We start from the raw sequence: 27,134 nt of genomic DNA, 5'->3' as shown, positions 1-27,134 counted from the left end.
GTATAAAGGACCAGGTGTATCAGTGAACCCCTTAGAATGTTTTTATTTCTTCATAAGTGCTTAACTCCAGTCATGCAAGCAGGCTTCACACAGAATGATGTCTCTACTAGTTGTTTCCCTTTGTATGCTGTATGGACCACAATTCCTTTCACCAACTTAGACAGACCTCTTCTGATAATATCCATCATCCTATATAAGACTCTTTCCAACTCTGCTTTTTATGTCATAGGCGCGTACCAAACGGACTGGGGGAGCGTTTGTGGTTTGTAAAGGATATCTAGCAAAACTAATTACTAATCTCTCAAATGTACCGTATTAATTTTATGTAGAATGATCATTAAGCTCAAGTGTCCCAAACTTTGATCACATGTGCTGCTAAAAATGGCGGCCTCCCTTGCACAACGACTGGTTTGAGGCTTCATCTCAATGCCATTAAACCGTGCCTGTACAGAAATGAGCAGAGACACATAGGAAAATGGGCGTCAACCCTTTATGTTTCAGATGTAAGTGCTAACTCTTTGTGAGACGTTCGAAATAATGTGATATTCCATCAGATGGCGTAGATCGTGTGATTGAGGAAAAAAAATATAATCTACAGTTGGCAGATACCTTAATGCGATAGATATTCAACTTGTGACGCTACATGTGTGTAAGGAGGTACAAGCACGAAGCAATTTTCAAAAATTGCATTTGATCATTTGAAAAAAAGTTGGCAATTCGAATGATTTCCCCAAACATGCATTCTTAGCAATAGCAGGGTCATTTGTGCATTTTTCCCTTGTCACTGTAACTGTGGTTCCTCTTGACACAGGAATATTCCACGAACAAGCACTGGTTCAGTAAGCTTTCACCTCTACAGAAATTGCAGAGTTATCAACTTCGAACATCACTTAGCGAGATTGCTGGCACGAAAAGCCCTAACAGGCTCAGCAGCTCTGTTCATAAGACAGCACCACCTCGGTATTTTGGTCATTCGCACGCCAAGGATTTCTGTTTGAGAAAAAAAACACTTCCTAATGCAGCTCCACTCAGCTGAAATTGAAAAAAAAACTAGCTGCCTTTTGACATTTCAGTCTTTATGAAAAAATCTACTGTCAAATAAAGTGGTTGCCAGGGAGGCTTAGTTCATGCTCTGAGCAGAAGGAAGAGTTGCGACTGTAGAAGAAGCATATGGCAGGGACACGAATTGAAAGGAATGCCAAGAGTGCAGAAAAAACGAGTTATTGACATATAGCACACTGGTCGTTAAGCTGGTCTGATTTTACTCCATTCATTACAGCTGATACATTAAGCGATACATTATGATATAACGTTTAAGCATAGTGTGAATTGAATACGATTACAAAAGATATTTACCATACAGGATGCCATCATCTTCTTGGAGTGCACCTCTTCATATAACCGTGCATGCAAATATAACAAGCATTGGCAATGCCCATTGGTCTGGCTGTAAGGGAATGTTGTATGGTAATGTGATGCATTACAATTAAATAGCAAGGGAATGGATATTTATTTGTGTGGAAGCAAACAGCTGCACAATAACATTGGTGTACATTTAAAGGTCCGGTGATAGATGCACCTTCAATTCAAACCTAAAATCCATGTAGATTAATGACTGCTCTCCTCCTATCTGTGCTGCTGCTAGAGAAAAACAATATACATTATCTAGTAATCTTAGACACTTTAAGAGCATTGCAATATCATATGTGTGACCCTGAAAGTTCAACCTCAGGCAGCTGGATTAATAAGACAAATGACCACCACTATCAAGCACATTTTTATAGGAGCACACAACTTCTGCTTAATCAAAACATGAACTACTGGCTCCCAACATTTAGGCGGGCCAACACCCCCTATCACCAGGTGATACTCAAGCAAGACCAGAAAACGTGATTGCAGATAAGTAATTATTTCTATATTAATTGTAGTATCTAAAGTCATTAGTAAGGGCCAGATGTAGAAAGGCTGTTGGGGCTGCACATTCTGGGATTTGCAAAACTGTAGGGTTTTGACCACAAAACGGAAATATGCATTCTAATAAAGTTACACTGAAAGTCATAAATGGCTTTTCAGCTCACAATGAATGTACACATTGAAACTTCCTGTGAATTGCAAGAATAAGGGGGCATATTTTCAAGGACTGGTGTTAAAATTATCGCCGTTTTATCGGCAGGAAACTGCCGAAAAAACAGCGATAATGGGCTTGATAATACGCCCTTGTTAATTCCCATAGAAGCCCATGTTCTGATGTTAACATGGGCTTCTATGGGAATTAACAAGGGCGTATTATAAAGCCCATTATCGCTGTTTTTTCGGCAGTTTCCTGCTGATAAAACGGCGATAATTTTAACACCGGTCCTTGATAATATGTCCCAAGGTTCGTTATCGACCTGCAAAAAGCAGCCAATAAGGGTTCGTAATTTGGAAGCTGTTGATGACAGAAAGCTTTAACTCTGAATCAGAGCTGACGGAAATGGGGAAACCAGATTGTGTCCCGGGGGGAATGCTGCATGCCTCCGGCCCGAAGTCCATTTGCAGGTACCACACACACTTTTTTTGCATTCTTCATCCCTGCATCTACAATTCAACCTTAGGTTATAATATTAGGCCTACTTCAGGTATACACAAGAGCGTTAACTCTTTTTTTGGTATTCACAAACAAGTAATTAAATAGTACATTTATGACTGCACGATCAGCACGGAAAACATGCCTATATTTGAATGTGGGGAGTTTTACGTTCTGGCTGCGTAGTCTCCGTAGTCATAAAGTGAATATTAAAATATTTGCTTGTGAATACCAAAAAACAGCAAGCTTACACAAAAGTGTAAGTTTACCAATGGGAAAAGGGCTCTCAGTGGCTGCTCAAAGGAGTTTTCAAATTTCCATATCAATTTTCCCCTTGATCACATCACAGTTGCTTTTTTGAGCGTTGGGACAAGCCGTAATGTGTTGCAGAGAGTAGTCTACATTTAATAAATGTAAACATATACAGCCAATGGTAAGAAATTATTTTACATCTAAACAGAACTTCATTGCATGAAATGGACTTGTTGCAGCAAAAAAAATACGAGTCCTGAATTTGTTGGAATTTAAGTTCATAAAGTAATAAGGACATTTTGCCAGAATGCAGAACAATATAATTTGTAAATTAGGTAAGGGGAGTGAATGTAACTATTTCAGAGTGAAAGATTACAAGTCTGTAAGTTGATAGGTTGTCATGTACCCTATTAAGTGGTTTCCATCCCTGGAAATGTATCAAATGTAATGTTTTAAGTGGTAATAGTTTAACACACCTCCTTATCTAATAGGGGGTCTTGGCATTTTCTAAGAGTAAACGCATATGATGGATAGAAAAAAAATGTATTTAAAAAAAGGCCATTTCTGTCACATTCATTTATGCAGAATTCCACCACTGAAATTCATCAGGAGAAACAATTTTGCCTTGGAATCAACTTTTCTCTTACATTTAATTGACTATGTTAAGTTACGAAACCCTCTTGATCACACCCGACACCACCATTGCACTCTCATAGTGCTAACAAGACAGCTACTCTAATAAACATACTACCGCTCAGGAAACACCATCTAAAGATGTTTCTAAACTCCACCTAGTTAAAGATTTGGATGGAGTTATTCTTCCATATTTTATATCCTATCATACTGCTTTCCTTCTTAATAAATCCAGATTTCTGTTTAGAGGCAGTCTCTCCCATCATCCTCCATTGTAGATGGAACTTGAACTTTCCTCTATTGCCCCATTTTCATTTCTCAAACTCTTATATTATATTCGGACACCCTCCTTTCTTTCCAACCCAGTCTTTGAATACCCTGTAAATCTTTTCCACCCTAAAATGAATACTAATTTCAATGACAGAGCCAAAATCTTGGAATCTTCTTTGTGGTAAGATAAGTTGATTACAATTAAAAGCAAAGCACTTTTTTGAAAATCCTCGCAAGCTAAATGATTCATATGGGTTAAACAACTTGTTGGGAATACCATTCTTCCTTTTCAACAGGCTCCATCTTCCTTTACTTACCAAATGCCTTTCTTGTGAAATAACTCCAACTTTCGGAAATTATTTCATTATTCTTATTTTCTCCCTCCTCTGCTATCACTTCTCAAGGATCTCAATCACTTCCTACCCATCTTATTGTATTCTTTTCCTCAGCTTCTAACATATACAGAGCACTTCATGTATCACTGTGCTATAACTTTAACTAAACTCGAATGGGAAAAAGATTTTAACGTCTCATGTTCAATATCTCTTAGGGATAAACTCTGGAATAAAATATGCAAATCGTGTAGGGCAGAAAACATTGTTCATACACTGTTTTTAATTTACAATAGGCTTTTTGACAATCAAATCGCTAAATAGTATAAATTCAGCTGAACATTCTGATTGTTGGCCATGTAAAGCTTCTTCAGCTGACTTATTTCATGCACTCTTCACTTCCACTCACACACATCAGTTTGGTTAAAAGTATGGTCTCAATTTAATATTTTTTTCTGTACCAATGTACTTTTTTTGTAAATAAAAATATATTTCTATGTAGTTTATTAGCGTAATGGGACACTTATTCCTATCCTGCAAATATTATCGATATGTTAATTGCTGTTACTTTTAAAAAAGTTACTATCCCTCCTAGAACACTCTTATAATGTTGTTTACTGTATTGGTTTTAGGTATATAATGTGTAGTCTATATTGGATTTCATATTTATCAACAGTATTCTCATATTTATAGTTTGTTTATATACTATGTACGCTACCTCTTTCCTTTGCATTCTTTCTCCTTCCCCTTTCATTGTTCTCCTTTCTTTCTCTTTACTGTAACTCTGCTATTCTTAACATTGCATTATAATTAATTGGTAATTGTTTATGCAGTATTGCTTACCACCTGTTGTTATTTATATCAGTTGTTATGACTTGTTTCTTAATCTTTTATAAACCTTTCTTAAACTCACAAAAAGATGCGTTTTAAAGAATATACACAAGGGAGATCATGTTATGTACCTGTCCCTAGCACCAAAAAGCCAACACAGCTAAATGTTTTCTTTTTAAGTCTAGCCTACCTACAACTTTAGTTGTCAATGGGAAACTAACCATTCAATTCGTTCATGTCGATATCTGTTCTCTGCTTCTTATTCACTAACTTTCCTCCCAATTCTTGTAGGGTCATACCCAAGAAATTTCCATGTCACAGTGTTTTGATGAATGAGCTGTATCCTTCCACTGCTGTTTCAGCATCTAGGATCGCAGCACATGAGGGACTATTTCCCCCCGCTTCCCACTATTTTCTCTCTTTATGTAAACAACTAGTGAGTATCCTTACCATGCTTCATCTGCCGCACTCTTCCAATTGAGCTTGTGGCTGCCATCTTGGAATGTTTTTAAACCAATACAAGATGGGCACCTGTGATTATCTGTCAATGTGCCCACACATAACAGCCATCTTCAATGGCTTTTCATGAAGCTAAAGAAAACGCATTCCAAGATTGCCTCCATGCCTTGGACGCCACAGAATGTAGTGTATTTTGTAAGGCGCACAGCTGCCCCAACGGGGCGTCCCGGCGCTGTATAACGCTGTGGAACCCTTCCTGGCTCTCCCTGTGAGATGCCTCTCCTGTGCACCCCCAAGGTGAAGCCAGGCATCCCAGTGTTGTAGGGGCCGTTGTGGAGATTAAGCAAGCTATTGCCCAGAGTTGCAGCGTGGGACCCATGATTAGAGTAGGCGCTGAGGCGAGAATTATCAAGTCGCGGACATTGAGCCCAAGACACTGCCGCGTCGGGACTTGAACCCTGGTCCCGGGCCTGATCTCTGCTTCAGAGTCTGCCGCTCTAACCAGTGAGCCACACTTCTCCAGAAATAATTAAATGATTTAGCTGACAAGCATGAGTGACCTTTCTATACTCCTTTGAGCGCACACCCACTTCATACAGGACTTTTGACCAATAGCAGCGGACCATTTCTACTAGGTTTGCAGACTGCATTAAGTTTGTGGGTAAAGTCATTCAACAACTGTAACCTTAAGAAGGACCTTAAGAGGAGTCACTGCCCCCTTTTTTGACACTTTGGAAGTTCTTTTGGAATTCCAGTGACAATTCGTTACAGATTTGCCTGGGCATCACCATTTCTTGGCTCTCCCGTCCTGATGAGGCCCGAATGAATAGGCGAAATGCGTCGACCCTACAGCACGGAGAAGTCCGTCAGATTTTGATTAATGTTTTAAAGATTGTTGTGTACACCTTCCTTAAATTAAGGGGAGGGTTGATGTATCCCCTCGAATGTGTATGTGACTACCTCTTTCTGTTACGATTGCCTTTTTTGAATCACGTTTCTTTTGCATCCGTATGTAAATATAACGGGTTAGAAAGATTGTTTATTGATATATATGTACGTATTTTTGTATTTCTGTATATTTGTTTTAATTAATTTTGTGGTAAAAACCTGTTAAAATATCCACTTTTTGCAGCCATTTTTGGAGTCGGTATTTGTTTGATAACCAAAGAAACAAAAATTGTAGAGATTTAGGACTCATAGATAGGGACTAATATAATTTTTCCCTTATATATAATTATTAGTGTATCTGTTCCTCTGCATCACTGTTCATTCCCAGAGTGCAAATCTTCTGCAGGCATCTGGGAATTCTTTTACATACATTTTATGAGAAACTGTTCCAGGATGGCCACTATGTTAGTGGATTCATCCATATTGGAAAATAAGCATTGACAGAGCCAATAGGTCTGTTTTAAAAGGCAACAGATGATGGAATAGGTATAAAAATAATAGATAAATGATACCTATTCCATTGTCTGTCAGCTTCCCCTATGCCATGCCCTGTCCCGCCCCACCGCTTCACCACCTCACCGCACTTGCCTTGCCTGTGCCGGCCGCCGGTAGTTCATAGAGGCATGTGGGTGCTGGGCAGAGAGTAGTAGGTGACAATGGCATGATCACTGAGACAATGACATTCACTCAGAGTGAAATCAAGCTGGTGCAAAGATACATCCTGTAAGAAGCTGGGCTGTTGGTTGACTGGGTTGTGAGCCCTGGTGAAGCAGCAACTGCAATCCTTGTCAGGGTGAGGCACAAGCCAACCATAAATTAAACTGTGTTCAACCAGCTGGTAGCTTGGCACAGGGCAGTCAGACTTAACTTAGAGGCAATTTGTAAAGTATTTGTGCAATGATTCAAACAGTGATCAAGTGAAAACACCACACAGAAAGGAGCTCACACCAACTTATAAAAATAGAACTTTCTTTCATAAAAGCAACAAGACCAAAATAACAAAAATCCAATTAGTAGGACCATTAGTGAAAGTAGTGCGAAATGCGCACCGCAGATGCATCCTGCAATCAAAGCATGTGTTGGTTTAGAGATGTGCGATGCTGCAAAGCGAGAGCCTGCATTGACGTCGAGGATCCCATCGATGGGGTTGTGTTGTGAAGTCCAGTGTCAAAAATACAGCACGTAGTCGGAGTGATACATGGGTTCCAAAGGGCTGTGAGCCTGCAATGAGTACTTTGCCATTGTTGTCAAGGCTGCTATCGATGAGGGATGTGAAGGTCTTTCTGAAGAATGCGTTGCACAGAGGTGGTTCCCAAGGCATTGTGGGCTGTCGAGTCAAGGCGGGTCATTGCAATGGCTGCATTCCACACAGCAGTGGAGAAGCATTGGTGCCACTCGGGTTTGCATGATTTGAAATTGCAATTCCAGAGACAGCAAACATGACGGGGTTATCTATTCCCATTTGGAAATGACACTTATAAAATGTAATAAAGTATATCCAATGTTATCGTATGGGAGAGATAGAATTTGCAGTAGGGAAAAACTAATGTAAAAATTTTTCACTACCAAGACATGTAAAACTTAAAAGTACACATTGTACTCTTTAAATACACTGCACCCTGCCCTCTGGCTGTCCAAGGCCTACCCTAGGGGTAACTTATATGTATTATAAAGGAAGGTTTGACCTTGCTGAATGATATACTTACCAGATCGATTTGGCAGTTGAAAACTGCATACACAGGCTCTGCAATGGCAGGCTTGAGAAATGTTTAGTGTACTGTTTAAGTGGGTGGCACAATCAGCACTCTAGGCCCACTGGTAGCATTTAACTTACTGGCCTGGGCATAGGTAGTGCCACGTCACAAGGCACTTACAAGTAAATTAAACAGGCCAGTAGGGTATAAGCCAGTGTTACCATGTTTTAAGGAAGGAGAACATGCATTGTAGCACTGGTTAGCAGTGCTAAGGCCAGCAAACATGAAGTAAGCAAAAAAACTGATGGTCTGAAGGCAAAAAGTTAGTGGTAAATCACACCAAGGATGAAAGGTCTACGACATGCACACTGAAAAATTGTGACACAAATTCCCACGCACATTGGCAAAGGGAGAACTGACATACACACAGGCACAGTGATATATTGATATGCACACTGGGAAAGGCAAAATATAGATAAATGGTATACAAAATAGAGACTTTGGGCCAAGCACTCCCAAATCAGATGGCAATGCTTTCTATCTCACGTGAACGCATCACTTCCACTTCTTATACCGTCTTATCTCAATCACATTGTCAAACTAAGAATCGGTCACATGCCTTTGTGAATTACCTGTGCTGCAGAACCCGGCACATTTTTACCTACCCACCTCAGTACAAGGCCCTGCCAATAAGAGAGACAGACTATAAGAAAGCCAAGAAAATTAAATCACATGACATTGTGCATATATGTCTACGTTGCATGGAAACTCACCTGCACCACATTAGGTGCTTATTTACAGTTATTTGGCTAAATTTGAGGAAGGGGGTGATAATGAATGCCTACTGTGTTAGGATTAGAACTGTATGAATATAGTGAGCATTATACCTGTTAGTCTTAGGGTGGTCTTCCCCCAATCATTTTGCCTGTTTACCTCAATTTTTTGCTGAAGTTTGCTTGTGTTGGTCTCATGACTGGATGCCCTTTACCACTGCTGACCAGTGCTAAAGTGTTTGTGCTCACTCTACGAAACATGGCTACATTGGTTTACACTTGATGGGCATATTTAAATCACTTACAAGTCCCTTCTAGAGTGGTATACCATATACCCATGGCCTGTAAATGAAATGCTAGTAGTGGACCTGCAGCACTTATTGTGCCACCCACTTAAGTAGCACCTTAAACCTAGTCCTAGGTCTGCCGTTGCAGGCTGAATGCAGTTTTAAACAGCCAATTCCACTTGACAATATAACTCCCTTGTCAAGCCTTAAACTCCCCTTTCATTGTTTTTAAGTCACCCCTAAGGTAGGACCTACATAGTTCATAGAGCGAAGTGCATTGTAGGTCTGCCTGTTGTAGTGACCAGCTGAGCACTCAGCAAGTCTGCTATGAGAGACCTGGAAGTACTGCTTTGCTGTCTGGAGCCTGTCTTGAACACTAATTGGACAGCCTTGCTATTTGAGCCCTGCATCTTCACCTGAACCCAGGACTACCAGAGTGACTCAAAAACCTAGTTTGCTAGCCTCCTGATCAGAGTTATAGGAATGTAAAAGGCTCCTGCAAATTTGAACCCGCACCTGGACCCAGCCTCATTGAGTTCTGAACCCTCAAGTGGTATCCCACATGTCCGCGTCCTGGGTTGTGGTGCTAAAGGTGCCCAGATAGCCAAAATCCAAAACTTGTGAATTAGAAAATGTTTGGCTAAAAACTGCATTGAACACAGAGGGAAGACTGGGACCAACCTGCTTTTCGATCTGTCAAAGGTGCATTGTCAGTCGGTCTGACTTTGTTGCCGAGTCTACTATGATCTTCTCCACAGCAGCACATCCTGTTCAGCAGTCCTTTGTCAAAGTGGTATCCGATCTCTTGGAACTGCCTTGAGCAACAGCCTCCTCCCGCTGACAATTTTTAACTTCCAAAAAGGTTACAGGTGAAACAGGAAACTTCAAGCTCTTCACAGGGAATTCTCTAGAAACTTATACTTCAAATAAGGCAACAGATATAAAAATAGCCACCCTTCAGTTCTCTTTCTAGACTTGTGGAAGGACTCTCAGACAGCTGCCTGCTGCTGTGGCTTGCTGTGTACTCCACTAGACTGCTTTGCTGCAAATGGAAGAATAGCTATGCTGTCCAAAGCCTGCCTTTAACTCTGAGACGTGTCCTGCTGTTTGAGCCCAGTTTCACTGCTTGAACCTAGGACTACCCAAGTGACTTCAAAGGCTGCATGGCTGTTCTCTTAACCAGAGCCCCAGGGACAGAAAAGGCTCCAACCATCTAGAACCCGCAACTGGACCTGGCCTGGGTGAGTCCTGACCTCCACAGTTGTGCCTCTCCAGACCCTTGTTGGTGGTGCTAAAGGTGCCCAGATGGCTAAAAGCCAACTTTGGAACGTAAAGAAGTTTTGGGTAAAAACTGCTCTGAGAACTAAGGGAAGACTGGGACCAACCTGCTCATCTAACCACCCAAGATGCATCACCGGGTGGACTGATTTCATGGCAGCTCACTCTACATTCTTCTCCAAAGAAGCAAATCCTGTTCAGCAGTCCTTCAACAAAGCGGTATCCAGCCTTGTGGAACTCTTGTTCCATACAGCCACTAGCCCTGTCCTACTGGAGATTTTTTACTTCCAAAATAGAAACTAAGTCTGAACGTAGAAATATTCACCACGACTTCATGCAGGGGCTCTCTTACAACAAAGCTCCCACCTTGGACACCCCCTGCAGACTTACCCACTGAACTTTAACATCTCAGAACATTTTCTTTTATACAGCTTACAGGGCCTAGTACATTTCTTGAACTCAAACCACGTTCCATTGTGGCTGGCCATATTTTTCTACTTTGATCCATCTTGAGAGCGTGGATGGTGCTTTGATCTTTTAAGCTCTAGTTCAAATTCTTAACTCTGGTTCTACTGATTGGATGTTTGTCATTTTGATGTCAAATTATATATTAAAATGACCCTTTTTCTAAATTTGTGTCGGATTTTTCTTGTGTTGTGTTTTCACTTTATTACTGTTCGTATGCTGCATAAATACTTTACAGATTGCCTCTGAGTTAAGCCTAAATTATTTTCGTGCCAAGCTACCCAGGGTTAAGCACATATTAATTTAGTGACATTTTGTGCTTCACTCTGCTAGGGATCGTAGCTGTTACTTGACCAGGGCTCACATCCCAGTCAACCGAGAACCCACTTTCTCACAGTGAGTCTTGGAGGGCATGTTTTTTTAAGAAGGAACAAGCTTGCTTGAATAATAGTGTGGCTAGTTAAATCTTAGAATCAGCTGCAACAGTAACACATGGTTGTTGTCAGATGGTGCCCTAATAATAAGCACAAGGGTTACAATTTTGACCCTGTGCGCAACATTTAGTCCTTTGCAGCTGTGCCTTACCTACGAAGGAAGGCCCCTATTATGAGTTTAAATCTGTGAATGTACTGAATTATTCAAATAAAACTAGGTGGTTGTATTTATGTGTAGTGAGAGCCACATGTATAAGCATTTTATAATCATTGTAGTCCCTTATGCTAATTGTACCCGTCTCATTGTCATTTTTCCTTATGAAAATTGACATGATTGTGCCAAGGCCTCGGCAATTCAAATTATTTCTTAAAGAAATGGATTGCAGATTCTTATTTACTCTCCTCTCTTCGGCAGGTGCAGTCTCACGAAGTGCCCGTTGGCATAATAGGCCTTTTTTATTGTAGAGAACTATTAAGATTAGTCATCTAATTGGAATTTGTCTGTAGAGAAGTAGTGCATAGGGATGTGTGGGAGCCTCCTGTACAAGTCTGTCTAAACTGTAGCTAACTTCAAGTCTTTGCAGCTATGTGTGTGTATGTCCTAACCATTGTGTTCTGATTAGACCATCGAGACGGAATTGATGGGAAGAAGCTTCCAGGACTTTCCATTGCTGGTTTATTAAGTGTTCCTTAGAAAAGTTTTGCTTTTCCTGTCATAACTTTGCTGAGAGAAGACCTTTCATGACTATGCTGATTTCCCCTGCCCTGGGTGTTGAGTTTCTTGCTCGAATACCCCTTTCTTCCTCAAGAACCTTAATAGGGTTCTTCTGATGCCGACACCTTCCTCTATGATCCTCCCCTTGTCACTGTCAATGCGTTGTTTACAATCGGGAAATTCCTTTATGGAATCTATCTATATTATATTCTGTGCATTTTATGTTGTGATACTTTACCTCTCTTTTTTATTTTATTTTAGAGTTTTACATAGCGCAAAATAGACTCGAGACATTGGCTATCAGAGCGCTTTACATGGGCACCAGTTTCGTTCCATGAGGACACATTTATATTTGTTAGGCATGGGAAGATTACGTGATTTGCCCAGAATCACAGGATGTTGAGCGTCCTTGCCGAGACTCGAACCCGTTTTCCAGCTTCGAGGTCGACAGCTCTAGCCATAAGGCTACATCCTCTCCTCTCTCCTTTAGAATATACACATTTAGAATGCATAACCATATTTATACATATGATTTTTGGATAAAATGACTTACTAATTGATTGGTTTGTGCCTTCCCAAATTTGTTAATACAACTTTCCTGGGTGGGCATCCTCTCTGTTGTTATTGTGAAGTCGCATTGCTTTGACTGTATTGAAATGTGTTTCAGTTGACAACCTAAGGTCCATATGACCAGAAGAGGCTCCTACATAATGACTACACGAGAACATTGAGATACAAAGAGCTGTGCAGCATCACCTCCCTGCACACTTACAAGTTTTACTGTGTGAGGATTGTACCTGATAAAACCAATTCATTTTTCACACACATTTTCCACCTGAAACATATGAGCAGAACAGGGACTGGAATCATTTAAAATACATGTGGTTAACAAACCAGTAATTGTGCACCGCTAATGTTATGACAAGTCCCTGCCACAAACTCGTAGTGGGTGGTGAACGGGGTGGAGAACGGGGTGGTGAATCGTTAACATGGGGTCCTTCAACTCCACCCCATGCCACTGACCAGTTACATTCAAAGGTTAATATTTAAAAAATATCTTTCCGCATATTGGCTGACTACACTCCTGGTGTGGGCTTTTTTGTATAATTTACCATTTTGGGATGTAAAAGGCACATTGAGCAGGCACAATAAGGGTTTGTGCATTGGGACATCATCCAACAAAATCCGACTGTTGTTATCACAGCACATCGCACAGTGTTGTCTGTTCTTCCATGGTTCCTTTGTTCCTAAATTGTATTCCTACATTTCAAGCTGATGAAAATACCCCAACCGCGTTGATTGGCAATGTAATTTAGTGCATGTTAATGAAGTAATGTCAAAATGGCTTATCATTCCCTTATGTAATATGCAAATGCTGCCATGCAGTGTGCTTAAGTAATTATAAACTATACTCTGTGGTACAGCTTTGATTTTTTCATGAAGTCACACGTCTGGGCAAGATGGGGAATAACATTCAGTGAGAAATACTTCCCACCAAAGTTATCATAACGATTTCTTCGACGCCACCGATTCCAGTTGCAATTAAAGTTGATGGAGCGGAACTGGAATACTTATTACAAAATAAATTGATGATAATTAACACCACAGTATTTTCAAGCATGCATAATCTGAAGAAGAATGGGCTTGCATAGGTTCAATGCATCAAGTAATTGTTAGCATTCATGTAAATGTTACTCTGCATTAGTTTATATTTATACTGCTCCACATATATTAACTTAAATGAAATCAAACACGTGTGTAGTAGTCCTTGGCTTCTGTCTTGTCCACATTATTAATATTGCTGGAAGAGCAGGTCAATGGTTCTCAAACACAGGAGGTCAAAACAGCTTTGAATGGACAGCAGAAACTAGGGGGAGACCCCCTCACACCCTCCAGCACATCTTAAATACGTGGTAAAAGCATGCGAAGTGGAGGCATGCACGTGGTAAAAATATGTGTGCTAAAAAAGCTTGGTAAGGGCACAACGAGGTAAAAACCATGTTGTAAAGGCTGTTGCCCATATTAAACATAGAGATAAATACTACATTCTTACTATGCCGTCCTCATAAAGTGCAAATGGCTGAGAGGCAGTCAAAGCCTTTCCCAGGGTTCCATTTACACTGCACCATATGGACATTTATAACAAATGTAGGTGACATGCTTACATGATTAAAAAATGCATCTTGGTAAAATGAGCACTAATTATATATTTCCTTACTGCATCTGATCCCTTAGGATGGTATGTCACAATGGGTGGTGGATTTATGGTACACTGTAGTTCAATTTAACATGTGCTGATTTCCAGGCCAAAATAAAAACCTGGAACTCAGCTTCTGCTGTGCTGTAGGTAAGAGCTACTTTGGTATGCAGTGTGGTTCCCCTGTTCTACCGAATCACACGACTTTTGTTTACCGTTCAATACAAATCCTGTTACTGCTGTGGATGATACATTTTTCCAATAGTTATTGCAAAAATAAATGTGATAGATATTAGTGGAGAAGTTTGAATGACGATTATGTGAACACGACTGACATGGGAACATAGTGGCAAGAAACAACATCCTGAGACTTAGAAAGATCTCTTGATTGTCCGCCGCAGTGCCCACGGTCAGCGAGCTGCTCAAGATCCCTCCCCAGGCTGAAGAGGAGCCTTCAGCAGGACCTGCCAGAGCCCCCAGCAGGACTGCTTCTAGAGCCCCCCGCTGGGCTGATTCTAGAAGACATGCATGGAATCGGAACAGGCAAGAAACGAGCCCATATCATTGCATGATGGACACAAACCCTCAGTACAACAGGCTGAATTGGAAGGACCACACAGCATACCTTCTCCCTGCTGGCAATCATGAGCTCTGAGCACTGGAGTCACAACAGAAACTCTCAGTGCCGTAGGATGGATTGCAGCTCTCTCAAATCGTAGCCGCATCAGCATTACAGACTCAATTTGAGCCTCAAAGAAAGATGGCTAGAACCCCACAGTGGTATTATTCCTAATCCATGTAATGGATATCACTTATCACAAGTGACTCCAACCGGAAAGCAGACTTCAAAGGGCTGGACAAAAGTTCTCAGTAAACTAATGTTGTTTGTGATCACTACATTTCAAGGATTCACAAATGTTTTTTCAAAGTTTTTGTAGGAAATCCACAGAATACGCAGTCCTCAGCATTCGCTTCCAGTGTTTTAATTTCAACTGTGCCACACGATAATCATCATCTCTCTTCTTACTTTTAATTAGCCTCCCTCCACTGGTGAGATGGCCCTGTGTTCTAAAATACCAGCTGCGACCCTTATACCCACGCACCTCTTTTGAGTATAACAAAATCAGTTTAATTTGATTGTGTTTGGTGATACTGTAATCATTAATTCAAATGATTAGTGGCACATCAATGTTGGTGGACTACCCAGTAGGATGGGATGAATGGGATGCTTACACACATGTTGCCCATAAGCAGAAGCAGACTTGAAAAAATCTTGCTTCCATCAGCCCCACTGTGATTGCCTGGTGTCCAGCTGGTAGTCACGTCCACCATTGGGGTACCAGCAGGGTTGAATGCCCAGCGGTGTAGCTAGACACTTTACTGCCTGTGGTGGTCCCTGTCTTCAGCATTCCTTGGTATATATGTGTAGTCTTTTATGGCTGGAACTTCTCACTTCCCTCTGAGTGTAAGATGTGTGAGGCAGGCATTCTAGAAGTATTAGATTTGTTTGCTGGAATGCTACAATGCAAATATATTTAAAACAACGTTCAGCTCAAATGTGAAAACAGTATAAGACTTTTAACGCCACAGCATTTTTGCATGCTCTGATCCTGTCTGTCACATTTCCAGTCTCTATTTACAAAACCCATGCCAAACCGATGAACTTTCACGGACTTGCACTCTCCTTCATTTCCTTGTCTAATCTGTTGACCAAAGTCTTAATTGATTATCCCTGTTTGTTTCATCATGTATAGACTTGCTTAGGCCAGTGCAGTGCAAGCCTGTGTTTTGGCATGCCAAACTGGTAAAATAAAGCATTCACTTTGTTTTCTGATGATTAACAAAACACGTATTAATATAAACAAGGTGTATAATATATGCTTGGAATGTGGGAGGTTATGTAACCGTATCTCATGAAAGGTTTCTTTGTTAAAATAATTTACCCACAAAATGGAGTTTAACCATACGTGAGATAAAAACATTGGATTTAAGGCACACTACTGATCAATGAATGATTTAATATGATCCTGAAATGTGCTGTCACCAGGTCTTGGCTAATATGTTGGATAGAACGTTGAATCCCCATTCTCCTGAATCACATGCGCATTCCGTGGTTCAGTTTTTAGGTTTTGCTTGCACAGAGCTTTTACTGTGCTTGAGAAATCTATTGTTCTAATGTATAAAGGGATTTACATGTTGCCTGCTCTCTTACATGGCTTCTCATGTGTTCTTGTGCATGCTAATTACCTTTCCACCATTTGTATTGGCTGTAGCATATGTTCCTGCATTTACCAATGCTTGTTCTTTGTCTGCTTCTCTTGTCAGTTTCCCATAGCCGAAATACTGTTCACGTCCACATTGGTAGGACTATTTATTCCACAAAACTTTGCCTCTTAATGCTTTTTCGTCTTGTAGCAGATTCATATGGTGAATCGTATCTCCAGGAGAAATTAAGTGATTTGCCCAAAACACAAGATGTTGCACCGCTAAGACTTGAACTGGAATTCTCAGCAATCAAGTCATGTCGGAGTTATTTTGTCACTTCGCTGAGTTTGTGGAAATTAACCTCCTGGCAAGATTTCTCAATGTGGGCGGTCACATTTCTTAATGTGAGTGGTCGTGGCAGGTCACAACCACTCTTGTTAAGAAACCTTCCGTTTGTGTTGAGAAAGCTGCTGCTCGAGTAGAAAATCTACTCGAGCAGCAGAAAGGAAGCTGTGCCCTCTTGCGCTGCACATGGTGCCATTTGTGATTATATTACAGCGTGGGACAAATACCCGGCGAAAAAATCACCTCGAACGGCATGTCCCTAATGCGCTCTGCCGCTCGTGGAACTCCACGTAGCGCAACAAAGTTCTTTTGTCACTTCTTGAAGTTCCTCATAGTGGAACTCTGTGAACTCCACCCCGGCTAAGTTAATAGCTCTAGCGCAGAGGTCTGCCACCCTCAGGATACAGCATATTTGTCCCACAGTAAAGAGAGGACGCTGCAGAGTGCTTGTATGCTGTCTTAAGTATAAAATCTCTACGAGTAAATGGCAGGGCTCGGTATTAAAAGGGGAGGTGGGCCCTACTGAACAATGACAGTGCTGCATTTTAGCTTTTGTTTTTATGAATCATTTCATAATGTTTATGCTACAACCATGAAGGAAAGACTGCTAGTCCTTACAGCACTCTTTAGCAGTGAGGTTATAGTGTGTGAACATAGGATAGCACTGCAGCTATGACTCTTACAGATAGAAGGTTCTCCCTCTTGTAAGTTATAGCACAACTCAGAGAATGTATGCCCTCTAACATGGGACTATCAAGATATCCATTTAGCTTATGAAGGTGGGAAGTAAAAGGCACTGAAAGCTCACAAAAAAAACATCATTCTTACCCTCACATGTTAGACCCAAGTCCATTTCTGTTACGCACTGGAGAAGAGTCGCATCATTCTCTTGACAAAGTGTTTGTTCTTCAACTTGGGGCAAAAGGCACACATTTTTATTTCTAGCTTTATATCTTGTTACCCATTTTCCCACTTCTTTCATCCTTGCAGTGTTGCCTGGTAGCCAGTGGCATTATTTTGTCATAGCTTGATTACTATATTAGTAAGCATGCCTCGCTGTTTGCTTTCACATTTGCAACACCTACAACCACAGCTTGTAGCCAGGATAGACAAAAAACGCATCACTTATGGTATGGCACACCATATCACGCTTTCTGCCCAATCCACCCACTCACCTGGCCATCTAGTCACCCCTCTGCATACTAATCCATCCAGCAAGTAAACAATCCACCAAGGCAACAACTCCCCAATTCAGTCATTTGTTCACCCATTCATCCATCCATCCATTTATTCCTTTGTTCATTCACTGATTCATCCTGAATTCTCACCGATCCGCTTATCATTAATTTATTCAACCTTCTATTTTTTCAGATCTTCCATAATCCGCCAACCCACTAACCCAATGTTTCAACACACCCATCTGTCCATCACCTCGCCCATCTTTCACTGACCAATAATCCATCCATTCACAAAACTATCCATCCATGAATGCAACCACAATTAAATTGAGTTACACACACATCTATCCACTCATTCACCCACCACACACCTACACGAAGACACAGCCGCTGAATAAAAGACAATTTACTTGCAGCAAAAGACCAGAGTCTACATTTGAATGTGTGTAAATTGAAATAGAACAGATCCCAATATTAATTAACATTTATATTTCTCAATTGCTTTTCAATTTAAGTAAGATTTCAGAGCTATATTAATTTGTGTGTGAGAAAAATATTGATTGGGGGCCACCAACATTTTATTGTGATCAGTTGAATGGATTTGTGATACCATGTTGAAATGTTCTTTAGTCCAAACATCCTTATTGTTATTAACTGATATTTGTTTCACTCGAGATCCCGTTACAATATTTTACAATCTATTTTTGAAGATATCCATCCAGGCACATTGAAAATTGTCTTTTAAGATGTACTTTGTGACTCTTACTTTTTTCTGCCATGAGTCTTAGAGTTAAGTTTGTTTGTAATCAATTAATGTTTTGATATTATTGTCCTATACTCTTTTGTTGTACATTAATATGTGTGACTGCTGGGGGTCCTTAAAGATTTCATGGTGCCAATTCATTTTTAGGTCTCGCCTAGACGAAAGCAAAGCGAAGCTTTGCTGTCTGGCGAGACAACTTATGTAGTTACTTTTCGGGGAATGTGTACAGCAGAGTTCCACGCGCTTTCCCTTGCCGAGATTTGACCTCGGGAGCGCGCACGTCGCCGTGCCTCACATTCCCATTCACAAACAAAGCCTCACACACGCATGCGCACATACACACACTGCATACACACACGAACCCCCCCTTAAACAGACACACGCACACACAGACAGACAGACGCACGCACAGACACACTCAATCAGACACACACGCGTACACCCCACCCCCACTCACCCCTCCTCTCCCTCAACACACTCACCTGTTCTGGCGGTGCTCGGCGGCGGTTCTGGCTCTCGGGCGGCGGTAGCGCTTTGCGGGGCTCTCTCACCACATGAGAGCCCCGCCTTCCCCATGCGCCCGGCCGCTCTTCACCCGGTCCCCCATCTCGGGACCGGGACTCAATGCGGAGCCTTCGTGGCTCCTCGGGCAGCTCTCTCTCCCTCTCGCCGCGATGGGGCGGGACTTCCGGTTGGGGCCGCGCTGTGATTGGCCGGCTTCCCAACCGCTTCCGGGTCGTCATAATAATAACAAAAGCGGAGTGTTTGTCAATTATAAGGACCTCCACTTATATTTTAGCGTGCCGGTCGGCTTTTCGAGATCAGCAAGCATATAAAGATTGTTGCGAAGATAGCTGTGCCGGAACAGAGGGGGAAAAAGTATGAGGATAGAATATCTACCGCATTAGATATAGTGTGACTATATTGACAACATTTACTTACTCAACAATGTTTACCGCGTGTCAATCGACAGGGGCTGGATATTACCAAATGCATTGATCTGAAAAAGTTTGGTGACGTCAGTACCTGGACAGAATGGAGCATTCGAATGAGGGAATCTTAAAACGAGCGGCTTACTTACTTATCAAGCAACTTTAAATGTTACACGTTAATACGGGTTCACTAATTTAGCCCTTTTAAAATAATTTGTTATTGACAAATTAATGCTTTTCATGCGCTATAAGTTACTAACACCGACTAACTTACTCCATTCCAATATGGCCGCTTTATTTCGCCCCTTGATATCACCCTTGTGCGGCCAGCACATTAGCTTCGGCAGTCTCCTTTCGCTTTTCCACTTCTGTTCTAACCATAAAAACATCGCCCGCGAGGCACCGAGACAGGGAACCTCGCCAGACCACCGTCTTGCCATCCATCGAGTTGTTGCTTGATAAGTAAGTAAGCCGCTCGTTTTAAGATTCCCTCATTCGAATGCTCCATTCTGTCCAGGTACTGACGTCACTCATGACTTTTGTCATGTACAGTACATCAGGGGTGTCCAACCATAGTCCAGGAGGACAGGATTCATGACAAATTTTCAAGATATGTGCATAAAATATACGTACACACTTTTCATCAGGACAGAACACTTTTCCTAGGCACCTGGGGTCTTACTGAAAATTTGCCCGAGTCCTTTATTACCTGGTTTGAACACCCCGGGGTGACACCATTAACGCATGTTTACCACATATGCGAATCACACCTGCTCTGCACGTCATCACTAGCGGAAGTGCGAGAGGACTTTCAGCATTAACACAACTTTACGCTCAGAGTTGGGTCACTTGGCGGTAACAGACGTGCAATAATTTTAACGCAGCACTCAGAACTGTATAGTCTAGATAGTACAAATAGAGTCCACGGCGTGATCCAAAATCTGTTTAATAGTGAAGTTCTCATAAATCCATCCGATAAAAGCAATGTATGAAGACTTGTACATATAAACAAGTATTTGCAATGCAATAGGTCTCGCATTTGAGCTATTGAGATTGCAAATAAAAATGCCTTTTATTTATTTTTTCGTTTTTAAAACATAAATAAAAGGCATAATCATTTACAATGCCAATAACGTAAACTCGCCTAAATGCGAGACCTATTGCATTGAAAATGCTTGTTGTTTTAGTGAACTGTGCTTTTCAGTGTTATGATTCATCAATATAGGGTCACATTAACTGAGTTGGCCAAGTCTTATGATTGTTTGATCTGGCCCAACAAGGTATCCGGATGACAGCCCGGTGTGCTGAACTCTGGGGGTGCCATTCCATGGATAAAGAAACCCTTTTAATAGGCATATTACATGTTAATCAAAAAAACACTGCCCCGTTGTCATCTGGTACATTATTCAATATCAAATTTCTAAAATCTGATCAGTTGCACTGATGGGATATAAATTAGATCAATACATATTATTGGCCTAATATATACAATATAACCTTATAACCTCACGTTAGCATTGCATCATTCACATTGTATTATTGTAGTTAGGAATGATTCCCTTTCTATCTGCTTAAACCTATTGGTGTGAACGGACCCATTGCGTTTCGTTTCTCTCTTTCCATGTACTGTTTCCCTGAAATCACGTGATTAAGCTTTCTGCACGAAACCACGATGGCTAACTTAGCTGTCTGCTCCACTTGCTAGTTTGTAGCTCAGGGAAACCCAAGGTCACACCTGCCCTTCTTGTGGGATGCGCACATTCTAGCAGATCCCGTTCCTGCACTCCTCGAGCTACAGATAGAAAGGGAGGAACCTTACTGACCTGCCCCCGGAATAGCTTAGGCCTAGCTACTAGCAATCAATTGTGCCTTATATGGGTCTTCCTGATGGCTCGCTGACAATTTGTATCTTTCCTAGTAAGGTGTCAACATGGTGTGTGTGAAACGTATATATACATTGTACCATTTGTATGTAGTCAGTCTCCTCTGCGCACCTCCGAGGGTCGTGTAGACTGAGGCTCCCCTATCAGGGCTTGTATTTGCAGAATAAAACGATTGTACCTTCTCCATTGCCGACTGACTTATTATTCATAAATAAGATGGTATAGAGTCAAAATATCGAGTTTTTATTATCCGCTAGACATAATATTGAGTAAAAAATATAGAATAGACATAATATCGATTAGACAGAATATAGACAACAAAAATATCTAATTTAAGGTAAGTTAATAATAAATTTTAATATTTGTGTAATATAATTCTGTAGCGGGTTGTGTGTTTATAGGGGAATAGGGTGGGAAGTAATTTAATTATAATTAATTAAATATGTTATTTTATTTATTGGTATTGATTTAAAATTAATTGTCAATTAATTATTAATTGGTAATTAATTAAAATATAATTGGTAATTACATTTTATTGATTAATTGATAATTATGTTAATTTTAGTAATTTGTTTTCTGTAGCGGGTTGTGGGTTTATAGGGGAATAGGGTAGGAAGTAATTTAATTATAATTAATTAAATATGTTATTTTATTTATTGGTATTTATTTAAAATTAATTGTCAATTAATTATTAATTGGTAATTAATTAAAATATAATTGGTAATTATTTTGATTGATTAATTGATAAATATGTTAATTTTAGTAATTTGTTTTCTGTAGCGTGTTGTGGGTTTATAGGAGAATAGGGTGGGAAGTAATTTAATTATAATTAATTAAATATGTTATTTTATTTATTGGTATTTATTTAAAATTATTTGTCAATTAATTATTAATTGGTAATTAATTAAAATATAATTAGTAATTAATTTTAATTGATTAATTGATAAATATGTTAATTTTAGTAATTTATTTTCTGTAGTGCGTTGTGTGTTTATAGGGGAATAGCTTGGGAAGTCATTTAATTGTAAGTAATTACATTTTTAAAATATTTTTATTTGTGTCTAATTTTTAATTATTTTTATATTGTAAATTAATTTATTGGTAATTGGTAAATAATTAGTATTGGTAGGTAATTTTTATTATTAGTTAACTTTTATTTTTAATTTTAATTGATTAATATATTTTATAAAATTTTAAAATATTTAATTTAATTTGTAATTGGTATTAATATTTATGTTATTTATATTTATATATGAAGTATTTACATTCCCTACTATTGCACTCACTGGAGTGGGATTAGTAATTTTTAACCCTACGCTATCCAACGCTTTCCCTACTGTTGCACTCTCTGGAGTAGGAATAGTAATTTTTAACCCTACGCTATCCAACGCTTTCCCTACTGTTGCACTCTCTTGAGTAGGAATAGTAATTTTTATCCCTACGCTATCCAACACTTTCCCTACTGTTGCACTCTCTGGAGTAGGAATAGTAATTTTTATCCCTACGCTATCCAACGCTTTCCCTACTGTTGCACTTACTGGAGTGGGAATAGTAACTTTTACCCCTACGCTATCCAACTCTTTCTCTACTGTTGCACTCTCTGGAGTGGGAATAGTAATTTTTACCCCTACGCTATCCAACGGTTTCCCTACTGTTGCACTCACTGGAGTGGGAATAGTAATTTTTACCCCTACGCTATCCAACTCTTTCTCTACTGTTGCACTCTCTGGAGTGGGAATAGTAATTTTTACCCCTACGCTTTCCAATGGTTTCCCTACTGTTGCACTCACTGGAGTGGGAATAGTACTTTTTACCCCTACGCTATCCAACTCTTTCTCTACTGTTGCACCCTCTGGAGTGAGAATAGTTATTTTTACCCCTACGCTATCCAATGCTTTCCCTACTGTTGTGCTCTCTGGAGTGGGAATAGTACATTTGGGGAACACCCGTTACAGCGGATGTATCGCATCGCGATGCCATCGCAACGCGACTATTACATCGCGGCCGGCTTTAGAACGCATGCTATCCCAACGCATGCTACTACATCGCATTCACATATACATCGCTAGCGAATACATCGCGCTAGCGATTAAAGCGATGTAGTAGCATGCGTCGGGATAGCATGTGATGACATAATCATTCATAAATCATAGTCCATTAAGTGGATGACATACAATGTCATAATTCATAAATCGCTGTACGTAGTAGCATGCGTCGGGATAGCATGTGTTCAGAAGCCGCTATTAATAGTCCATTACAGCCTACATCACCTCGCACTATGAATTATAAATCGCTATGCCGGTTCGATGACATGGAGAGGATGTGGTCTGACGGCTACCGGTGCCGACTTTGGTGCTGTTATCGAAGGTTCGAGCCTCCAATACTATAAACACTTCTTCTAATAAAGTTTCTGTTTTAATATTATTATAAATAGTCCATTACAGCCTACATCCCCTCGCACTATAAATCATAAATCGCTATGCCGATGACATAATCATTCATAAATCATAGTTCATTAAGTGGGTGACATACAATTTCATAATTAATAAATCAGTATATGCACAGCTTCGATGACATGGAGAGGATGTTATTATTATAAATTATACATATTATTATAAATAGTTCATTACAGCCTACATCACCTCGCACTACTGCTATAAATAGTACATTACTATGAGTGGGTGACATAATAATTCAGCCTACATCACCTCGCACTAAACACATTTTACAATAAAGTTGATGTTTTAATAATATTATAAATAGTCCATTACAGCCTACATCACCTCGCACTACCGCTATTAATAGTACATTATGAGTGGATGACATAATATTTCAGCCTACATCACCTCGCAGTACCGCTATAAATAGTACATTACTCTGACTGGATGACATAATAAGTCATAAATCATAAATCGGTATGCAGATGCCATAATAATTCATAAATCATAAATCGCTATGCCGCTATAAAATAAAAAATAGTACATTACGTGGATGACATACAATTTCATAATTCAGAAATTGCTAGATGCTAAACATAAATAGTCCATTACAGCCAGTCCATTACAGCCTCGCACTATGAGTGGATGATATAATATTTAATAATTCATAAATCGCTATATGCACAGCTTCGATGACATGGAGAGGATGTGGTCTGACTGTTACCGCTGCCGACTTTGGTGCTGTAAACGAAGGTTCGAGCCTCCTATACAATAAACACATTTTTTAATACAATTGCTGTTTTAATAATATTTCATAAACAGTCCATTACAGCCTCGCACAGTCATTACAGCCTCTGGATGACATGATATTTCCTCATTCATAAGCCTCGCAGATGTAAATATTTCATAAAGAGATATATTTTATAAAGAGTCCATTACAGCCTCGCACTGTAATTACAGCCTCTGGGTGACATAATATTGCATAAGTCATAAATCGCTATATGCTAATATTTTATAAAGAGTGCATTACAGCCTCGGTATATGCTAATACTTCATAAAATTGACAGGGATGCCAACCAGTTCAATGGATGTTTTGCGTAGATTACATATCTTAATATTTACTAATTCATAAATCGCTATATGCACAGCTTCGATGACATGGAGAGGATGTGCTCTGACTGCTACCGGCTTAGAGGCGGGTTCACGCAGGCGATAACAAACACCGCGTTGTTTTGGCATGCGACTTCGTGTACTGCGGGGTAATGTTCTGGCCAATTGAAAGCAATGACATCGCGTTGCAACAGATTACGAGGTAAAAGGAGACGATGTCATGGTCTGTGCGATGTAATAGATGCGGGGTAAAAGCGCACGATCTTAATGTGCGCGCTGTAACGTCATACATTCGTACATTTTACCCCTACGCTATCCAACGCTTTCCCTACTGTTGCTCTCTCTGGAGTGGTGATAGTAATTTTTAACCTCCCACTATCCAACGCTTGCCCTACTGTTGCACTCTCTGGAGTTGGAATAGTAATTTTTACCCCTACGCTATCCAACACTTTCCCTACTGTTGCACTCACTGGAGTGGGAATAGTACATTTTACCCCAACGCTATCCAATTCTTTCCCTACTGTTGCGCTCACTGAAGTGGGAATAGTAATTTTTACCCCTACGCTATCCAACGCTTTCCCTACTGTTGCACTCTCTGGAGTGGGAATAGTAAATGTAGCCCTCTTGCTATCCTACGGAAAAAATATTGTAAATGTTTTGTTAATAATATGTATATATATATATATATATGTTTTTAAATGATTTTTTTTAAAGTTACATTAATTGTTTATTAATTTTAAGTTCATTTAAGTATTTTAAGTATGTTTAAATTAATTATATTTATTATTATATTAGTTTTAAATTCATTTTAAGAGATTTAAAAAATTCGATATTTTGACTGTCTATATTTTTTCCTATCGATATTTTGGAGTCAATATTTTTGTACTTATCTGTTTGTAAATAGGAAGTCGATATTCTGGCACTCTATATTTTTACCTCAATATTTTTGCAAGTCGATATTTTGACTGTCGATATTCTGTCAGTGATTCAATAAGATATATGGGCTATTGGTGAGTATAGTCCATTAGTGTAAATTTTGATTTCTTCAGCACAGTTGGCTAATGTATAGCAGAGATCCTCACCCCTGCAAATAACTAGCCTTATAATTCATGTAGAGTCTTTGGTTTAAGTGGTGATATCATAGTGTTCCACTAGAAAAAGCTGTGATGTAACACAAACATAGTTCAGTGAAAATAATACATGGTTTATGTTAACTCAACATTTTCGTTGAAAGCAAATTCTTCACATAATTCCCCAGAAATTTCGGCAAGTTTCTGATTCTTTAGAAATCTGTTGAGGATTAGAATACTTATGTTTAGATGCGTTTATGGACTAGCCCTTGATTACCTAAAGCTAGCTGTACAGTCTTCATCATCTAGACAACACCTAAAGCACAGGTGCCCCATGTAAGTCCGCCTAGTAGTAGCACTAGAGGTTCACAAATTTGTTTGTGCTTGGAAATCAAATATATGAGTACAAATGGCTGAAATGTTGGCTGGAAGCTACCATAAAAGTTGACTTCACAGTCATTAATCCCATTAATCCGGTATATTTCCCAATATCCCACAATATTCTGAATCTACTTGCCATGAGTGGGGATTTCAGTTTTCCAAAGTGTCAGAGAGCAAATCACTTTTATGGGATGAAAACGAACACCTAACTGTAGGGGGGTGTAGTAGAAGGGATTTCTATGAATAGAAAGAGTTTCCCTGTGGAATAAAAAAAGGAAAATATGTGTCCTTGAACAAAGGCTCTATCTTTCCACAATGTGCAATTCTGCCACGTAGACACTATTTTATTGGGGAAATGCTAACACATCCAAAAATACAAGGCCCTCACAAACCTATTTCAACGATATCCCTGAAACCTGTGACTGGCACAGGTTTCCAGGTATATTTCTGTAAATTTCCGTGAATTCTAGGAAAGACAAATCGTTGCACCCATTAGAGTTGGTAAAGTTGTGGTTGCGGAGCCTTTCTTTAGAAAGCTGACGGTTAACGCACTTTTCATGCACCATCCCCACTGTGTTTAGAAAAACTCCACAAAAGATAAACCTATAATATTAATTTTCCATACATTTTCCAGGTGAACTGCTTTTAATTATAGTACTATTACTATGCAATATGTGAAAATGATCCTGAAATAA

At 39.8% G+C, this 27,134-nt stretch overlaps 1 protein-coding gene across 3 annotated transcripts in view; it reads right to left on the bottom strand.

Annotated features, from left to right (window-relative positions):
• Positions 1–27,134, bottom strand: part of LOC144784677 (metalloreductase STEAP4-like) — a 187,625-nt gene that overhangs the window by 113,833 nt on the left and 46,658 nt on the right. The window lies entirely within an intron of this gene.

The sequence above is a fragment of the Lissotriton helveticus genome, chromosome 10, assembly GCF_964261635.1.
Source record: "Lissotriton helveticus chromosome 10, aLisHel1.1, whole genome shotgun sequence".
NCBI classification, from domain to species: Eukaryota; Metazoa; Chordata; class Amphibia; order Caudata; family Salamandridae; genus Lissotriton; species Lissotriton helveticus.
This window is presented reverse-complemented; position numbering and strand designations above follow the sequence as displayed.